The following is an 8933-nucleotide window of genomic DNA, read 5'->3' on the forward strand; positions in this document are numbered from 1 at the left end:
CTTCAATGGTCAAACTTCATGAAGCGCTGGTGGTCAGCCGGATAATGTGTCAATTACCTTTAATTTAGCCCTCGGCATCACAACTTGAGCGTCTCGAAGTTGTCCACAGAAAGGGCCTAAGAAGAGCCATTGGATTTCCCCAGGCAGCTGTGAATAAGACAGTACTTCATGAGTCCCTATCGATACCTCTTAGCCTTATCGCTTCTCAGAGACTATTAATGCATCTTGACCGCTTAGGAGAGACGGTAGCTGGGCGATCCCTTCTCCAGCGGCTCTGCAAGAGATATGAGTCGAAGGCTTACTTGGCACTCAATACTCTTAGTTCTTTAGACATTAATGTCCGAAGGCAAAGGAAACGGTTGAAACACCCCTGGTCTTTTCCGACCCTCGACTGTAAGGTCACAATTCCCCATGTGAGCGCAAATCGCAGCTCTCCTTTGGCAGCAACGCGTTCGCTTGTACTGGAATACTTGGAAACAGAGTATGCCTGCCATCTTCAAATTTTCACGGATGGTTCTGTGGACAAGGTCAAACAAGCTAGCGCAGCGGCTTTTTACATTCCTTCTTTGGACTGTAAGTGGTCCGTACGTTGTACTGCTGTTGTATCCTCCATAATGGCTGAAGGTGTTGCTATTGAGGCGGCTTTACGGAAGTTAGGGTCTTGTCCGGCTCAACCTGTTGTCATCCTGATTCAAAATCTGCCCTTCAGAGGTTAGAGCGCGGATTCCCTACTGACACCTTGTCTCTAAGCTCTCTGCGCTTGGTGCAGAATCTGCACAGCAGAGGCTTTACTCTACATTTCCAGTGGGTGCCCTCTCACATAGGAGTCAACGGTAATGAGGTGGCAGACAGTCTCGCCCATAAAGCTCTCTAAAGGATTACAACAAAAAAGTACCTCAAGATGGGAAAAGTCTCTGCAGGAAAGCGGTGCTCGATCACTTCAGTACCCTGTGGAGTGCGTCCCACAAGCCATGTGTGACCAAGGGACTGAGAACATCTCAGGCGACCCTTCTACATCGAATTCGCACGGCCTCTGGTCGCACTCCTGCATGGATGCATAAGACCGGCATAGCATCGCCTCCGCTCTGCTCTTTATGTGGTGTGTGTGGGGATATCGAACATTATATTATGTACTGCCCAAAGTACAACGCGGAAAGGCATGTGATGTTCGCTTCCTTCAAGAAGGCAGGAACCCGTCACAGCACAGTGCAGGACATTGTCTACCCGAGTGGAAACCAGACATGCAGAATGGAGGCTGCACGCCGTCTTTTAACATTTCTGCAGAACACGGTTCTTGTTTTTAAATGGTGACAGCAGGAACGGACAATGGCCTACTGTGATTGAATGTGTGCGTAGATGGTGTCTTGCGGAGTGGACTACTTTATACTGTGAGTGAATGTGCGTATGGAGTGTGGCACTACAATGTCCTATGTTCTAGTGTGACTGAATATGTGCATAGATGGTGACTTCTGGAGTTGACTGTGATGTGAACTGTGTGGATTGATTGTGTGCATAGATGGTGACTGCGGGAGAGAGTGTGTGCTATTATAAGAGTCTGTGCGCTTAGCGGGGTAGATGCGGCATTGTTAATATCGAAGGGACGCTGCGGTGGAGCAATTGCCGGCAGACAAAGCAAGGCTAACCTTACCTGTAGCATTCAACACCTCAACCTCAACTCCAAACTGTTTGATGCTACCCGAGTTGTGCCCACAACCATTTTGCAGAATTATTCTTCTGCTACCTCTAAATTATTACGGCGTTGGTAAATGGACAGGGCATGGAAAGGTTCCCGTTCTTGTGGGTTAATCGCAAGCTCCTGGCTACATGCCAAATACGCTACAGCGGTTTTTGCAAACGCCCAGCGATGAACAGAACTGCCTCCAGCGTTGTCTCACTAAACTCGTGAGGCGGCGCTTTGTTTGTCGTTGAGCTCGGCGACAAAGGGCCATATCACACGTGGATTTTGTTCTTCTGTATTTCCTTTCTACGTGCCGACGGACTGCGCATAGTCTTTAGAATTCCGCGTCAATAGTAGATCCTGGCGTAGGCGCACATATATACCGCGTGGTATCACGGCCTTCTATTTTAAACGGTGTTGTGAGGTCCACACAGGAAGTCTCAACGGACGTCCGAAAGGCAGGCTAGTCTGTATATCGCACGCGATACCAAGTAGTCGGCGCGTACTATTTGACGCATATATACGTTGGAATGTGGTCACTCCAATGTGTTTCCACGTCACTGCACCAGCTAACATAAGACTGGAGACTTGCTGAAACAAACGCCAGATCCAAGCAGCTGCTCTACGATGTGCCACGAAGAAACGTAGGTGAACCATCATTGATATTGACGAAATTCTGGGAATGCATAAAGTCAAACAGGTTCTTGCCTCATTATTCATAACAGCACCGCCCCGCTGAGGGCGATAAGCTTTAAAATCGCTTACTATTACATGTGGGGCTGTGCTACTATGGATAGGAGAATACAGGTACGAAGTACTAATGACATATCTGGGTGGAATCTAGGCACCAATTATCAAAAAGACCCGTCCTTTTAGCGTGACTGTCAAACAGATGTAATGGTTTGTGTTGTGTGGCTGTAGGACTTGGTGGACGTGCGCAATGTCTTGGCGTATGCAAAGTAACATTTTGATTGTTTCGTTATCTTCGCGACACCAAAGCAGCACGTACCCAGAAAGGCGGAAAGGAGATGGCATGTTGGGCTCACATATAACAAGCACAGGGAAGCGGTAGTTTTGGACACGTTAACGGAAGTCACTCGGACGACCTCGTAGGCCTCGGGAATTCTATTGCACCACTACACTACGGCGCACGTGCATTGTCATAGAGGACGTGGGTTTTGGTTGTGCTATAATTCATTGCTGCAATGCCGCCAAGAGCGGCTCAAGTGCATCCAAAAACTTCCCAATAATCTTTCCTGTTGGCGAGGTAATGCCTGAAAGGAGCACGCGCATTGAACATACAAGCCTTTTTTAACATAATAATCACATACTGACCTTCGAGCTTGCCAGCAGTGTCATCTAAAGTAGCAACCAGTCTTGGTATTGTCGTAGCGATGTCCTTGGATGGCAGAGCAGGCCATTCAGCATCAGAGCAAGTTGAGCCACTGCAGTAACAAGGGACACTGTCGCAGGCGTCTTGTTATCGCTTTTAGGCTCATGCTGCTGTGCTGGCTGAGCTGATACTTCCTGCGATTTTGGTGCAGCTGGACTGGTATTGTGTAGATCCGGACGACACCGCCGGGAACAATGTTTGCGGGGACGAATACGCGCAGCCGCTTCTTGGTGGGTCGAAATGCCCTTCACAATCTTTTTCAGGATGAGTCTCTTGTTTTTCATCTTAGGGCAGTCCTTAGCTGTGGCTTCATGGGCACCTGAGAAGTTGGCGCACTTTATAGTCTCCGTCGTGCAGGTGTCATGCTGGTGCATCCCGGCGCATCGACGGAAGGATACCTCATTTTTGAAAACAGCACTCACATGACCTATCTTGTTGCACTTGTGGCACTGAACAGGCCTTGGAACATACAGGCGGACAGGATGCCTAACATGGCCCACCTTGACGTGGGATGAGAGATCGTCAGCTTAAAAACTAACTTGACACAATTGGAGTGGCCGAAACGCTGAACGTCAACTATCCGGGCCGTAGATTTAATCAGCCTCCGGAGGTCCTTGTCATCTATCTGCGGGTCAACATCAGTGATAACCCCAGTGGTAGTCCGCTTCCAGTGAGCAACGTAGGAGCGGACCGCCATGCCACCGAGGACACTAGTTTCTTTCAGCTTGTCTACTAATGCATGAGATTTAACATCTACTGTCAGGACATTCTTCCATGCGTTAATTCTGACTTCACAGACTTGTCCCGGAACCACTCGCAAGATACTTTCAGGACTTGTATGGCAAATAAGCCGAAGTTCTATTAACGGATTTGCCAGAATACAGATACAAAGATGCTATGATTGTGGCAGAGGTAGATTAACGACCTTAACATCAAAGCGGCAGGAACCCTTAAAGGAGGTAAACCGAAGGAAACCGAGGAGACAGCGATTGCATTAGTGATAGCAGATCCAAGTAACCAGATTGTGATCACAGACTCGGAAGCTGCCTGCAGAAACCTCGTCGAAAGGAGAATTGACAAGAAGGCGGCAACTATCATGAAGCAAAATTTCACCAGGATAGGGAAGGTCACCCTAATATGGACACCCGTTCACAAACCCCTTTGAGGTAACAATGATGCCCATGCCGTAGCGCGAGCACTTTCTTACCGGGAGTTATCCGAAGTTAGTGAGAAGGAAAGACTAACCACATACTGGGAGTTATTTCAGCATTACAGAATGGAAACGAAAACATACCCACTGGCTCACAAAGAACAAAGGAGGAAGAATAGTACTACGGGAACTGGATACTAATACTTACCCACCCCTCAGCCTTCTGCATGAAATACAATTACGTTATTTTCAGATAAATGTCCATTTTGTGAGGAATACTCGAATATAGTTCATATGGTGCGGGCATGCCAAAAAATCGAGGAGGTAGCGATCATGAGAAAACCCACAATTGAGCAGTGGGATGGCATGCTGACCAGCTCAACCCTGGGGGACCAGAAAGTCCTGGTGCAGTGTCCGAAACGGCGGGTCCTGGACTAAGGACTCCACTAACATCTTTTGCTGCTCATAAATAAAGTTTTATTCATCCATTCAAAGCTTCTCGGCTTTGCATAGCTGACAATAAGTAATGTAAACGTTGAGCATCATCTTACTGGATTTAGAAATGGCGCGGCAGTAGTAGTAAGGAAGTGGAACGTTGCCCCCTAGAAGCGCTGACAAATATATGCCCTTGTTACTGAGGATTAAAAAATACATTAAAAGTAGCTCGCGAACCTTTCCGTTAGAACAGTGTCCGACGAAACGTCTTCCCAAACAGGGAAAGGATCGGTGGCTACATAGCCTTCTTCCTGTTTGACTTGAGGTTGTATTGTTTCTACCGTTGCATTGCCCAGCCCCTGCGCATGACAGTTCACGTCTTAAAAGATCGTCAGGCAGTACTTCAACGCTAACAATGAATAACATCGATGACGCTTGAGCAAGCGCTCCATTTCGTTACGGTTAAAAAGCTCCCTAGAAAAGAAAATCAGTAATAGAGGCAGAGAATAACGCAATTGAAATAGCGTACGGTGCTACAAATGACGTATTTGGAATTAAACGGTCCGTGCAACGGTTTAACTGCATGCAAGAAAAGCGAAATACTTATAGGCAATGAATTGCCCATCATGCTCTTGAAAACATTTTCCATCTCTAGCTGACGTAGCAGCGGAGATTCTACCTCTGCATGGCTCTAAGTAGCTGCCACCGCCCCCCTTCTGATCTGCGCGCTGACATCGTGAAGGGAGTCGCCGTACCGCGGACCACGCTCCGCCTTAGCGGCATGACGCGATAGCCAATGGGTTAGCGACCCTATACGCAGAATTGGTCTTTCGTTACGTTCTCGTACCACTCCTGGCGCAGTAGTGCAGCGGTTAAACGGTGCGCCACTGCTCTGGGATGGCAGGTGCTGCCACCTGATGCATGCATGCATGCACGCACGCACGCACGCACGCACGCACACACACACACACACACACACACACACACGCACGCACACACACACACACACACGCACACGCACGCACGCACGCACACACACACTGCCATGCCATTGCAGTCGGTCGATGCCATTGGGTGCAAGGGTTCCTTTGAGATGCACTTGTCTCTTCGTTCTTGAGTTGCATCCAACTATGCTAAGTACGCGCTTAGTGTTTGGATTTTATCCTTGTCAGTAGGGACATAGATTGCTGACTTATCGTGGGCCTTGCAGTGCGTACTCAAAGCAGGGTCCGTGAAAATCTAGCGTGGAGGCCACAGAGTGCATTTGTGTACTGCAAATATTTCGTGGCAAAACTGTACATTACAAGCACGAGCCTTTCTTGAAACGCCAGAGAACAGGACGCTGCTTAAACGCCATTTTATTAAAGAGAGAGTAACCTGACCTCAAGCGCGCTCTCTTTAAAAGACACGGTGTTTTTCCCAAGTTCCGGAGAAGATTTTGATCACTAAATATAAAGAATGCTTATTCTTGTTTCTAACAGACACATATTGCTAGTACAAGGCATAGTAACTTGACGCAGTAAGTAGTGGGAGGATTGTTTCAAACGCAGCGCCAGTCGTCTTTACGTTAGCAAATAAAGGAGACTGAAGACTTGGTTATGGTCTTCGTAACTGCTAGAACTCAGGACATTTTCAAGAGAGATAATTTCTTTCCGCTGGCACCTGTAAGGATTCCGCATTTTACTCAGAAATCTACCCCAGGGCTTATAAAACACGCCCTCCTCCTAAAAAGGAGTGTGCTAGAGGACAGCTTATACCATTTTAAGCGTATATAGGCTGATTCCTGTTTAGAATGTAAGAAGCTGTGGCTCTTCGTCCTCTTGCTGCGTTAGCGGTATGGGTATCATTCCCCGAAAATGGCGGTGTGCAAAGCCTGCATGCGAAAAAAGCACCGCCCTTACCCACCTTTCCACAACCCCTAGCTAAGAAGCTGCCAACCCACCCACTTTTACCCTTCATCCATCTCTCCACCTCATCTCACTCTCCAGAAGACTCCACCCATCAGGAGTATATGAGAGGAATCTACCAGCCACCAGTGAAATCACTGAACTACAGCCACCACCCATCTACACCCTGCAGACTGTCTTCCTCCACCGACCATACACTTCCATTCACCAGAAGCACACGCAGCAGTGGGACGAATACAGTGACGTGTTAAGTCGATCAGCGTAATTTTGAAATGTGGGTACAATCAATACAGCTAATGCAGGATTGTCGTACCACGTCGTATGATTACCCGAAGATTTTTAGTTTTCTCAATTTATTTTTCGTTTCCATATGTTTGTGACGGCTTTGGGTAATACCAACAAGTCAGCGTCTTGTACAGTGTGTCTTCATCTACTTGTAAGCATGTCAGTTGTTTTTGAGAGGGGTGTACGTAATTTACGATCGACGGGTGGAGGACTAGTTTCCTCGTCTGATGGGGTTCTCCCGACAGGAATGGGATTACTAATAGGAGGAACAAGTAGCCGAAGTTCCCAGGGAATTGAATCGCCATATCTCGTTGCGGAGATGCGTAGGCAGTGCAACTGTATCGTTTCCTTTGCAGGGCAATCATACCGAGCAACAAACGCGATGAGGAAGCACCACCAAGAAGGTACTCACTTTGCCTTCCGACTACTGGTGAGGACTGGACATCTTCGAGTGGCTGAATGAAACTCAGATATTGTTTCCATTATAAAAATATCTGAATATTTCACTTACGTCGCGCTTGCTGATTTCACTGCGAGAGCATTGGGAAAGCCTTAAAGGCAAACACTGTCCGGCGGCGGCATCTGTTTAAAGCGACCACCCGTCTATCGTGACCGATGGTGCTTAGGGAATCTTCCTCTATCTACCTGCCACTTCCCAACTGCCCCTCCCCCTCTCCATTTGTTGAGAAGAGGGGCCTAAAAGCGGAGTGTAAGTGTGCCCCGAGTTTCTTGAATACGATTAGTGAGGCCTAGAAACAAGCCAACGCTCTTAGAAGTTTTCTTGGCTAGCACTGAAGTCGTCGCGTGCGTAGTGCAGGGCGCGGCAGATGTTGTGTGGACTATGGAGAACAAGTGGGCCACCACCGGTGTCAAAGAGGTGAGTCACTGCTGCAGCTTGGAAAGGGTTGAGGTTATTAAGGGAAGTATGCGAATAGGATTCCAATAGTTGAGAAAACTGTGAAGCTGGGGTGGTGCCGAGATCTGGGAGCACCATGCCAGTGAACGGTTCCGTCGAAAAATTAGGAAGTCGGCCGTTGTCGGCGGTTGCTGGACAGTTGCAGCGCTTAATGGAGGCATTTGACAACTACAGAGTTGACAAAGTGTATCCTGGGATATCCTTGAAAGAAGCACTAGTGAGAAACCAAATTTAACAAGCAGTGGAAGAGTGCGTTCGCCTTGATTGAGACGATGCTCTTGGATCAGCGATATGCTTAGATGTGACATAAAAAGTTTAGGGCTCATTTAATCTTTTTTGAAAAATGCAATGGTTGCATAGTATATTTGTTTCTTTTCTCAACGAAACGAACTACCGGGCAAAATGAGGCGCTGAAGGTTGCAAGGGAATATGTCTACTTAGAGAAGGTAGTTTAGAACAATTTCGAGCTGGGCGAGATGGTGCACGACTATTGCTAAGAACGAGTTGCGCACATATAAAAAGACGAGCACATGAAAGATGATGAAGACGCATAGAATGCAGTTAAGTCTTCATCGTGATTCCTGTTTTCGTATTTTATGTGTGCGCAACACATCATTACCATTAGGGCAGGTAGTGACCAGAGATCCAGATCACAAAAGTGAAATAACTAGACGAATAAGAATGAGGCGGAGCGCTATCAGGAAGTTCTCCCAGATAATGAATGGAAAGTTACCAATATCTCTCCGGAGAAAAGCATATAAAACCTCTATCTTACCGTGTAGCAGGGTTCGGCAGAAAGACGGGCGGATGAGATTAAGAAGTTTCTGGGGATCAGGTGGCCGCAGCTGGTACAGGACAGGGTTATTTGAAGATATATTGAAGAAGCCTTTGTCCTGCAATGGACGTAGTCAGGCTGATGATGACAATGATGCTTCTTTTCTTATGAGCTAGTACTCTACATTTTAACTCATCGGACAAAAAACAAAAGACATAATGTAAGAACGATTTGTTTTTACGTCGCAAGCTTCAATTGAAATATGTGAGTCGACACTTTAAACAACTTCTGGGGTAGGTAAGCTACTGTGGAAAATTAGAGAATTGAAACCACTGTGCAACAAGATTTATATAGAGCGAATTGACAAGGACAAGAGACGGTAAACTCAGTTTTT

Source organism: Amblyomma americanum, chromosome 2 (assembly GCF_052857255.1).
Source record: "Amblyomma americanum isolate KBUSLIRL-KWMA chromosome 2, ASM5285725v1, whole genome shotgun sequence".
Classification (NCBI taxonomy): Eukaryota; Metazoa; Arthropoda; class Arachnida; order Ixodida; family Ixodidae; genus Amblyomma; species Amblyomma americanum.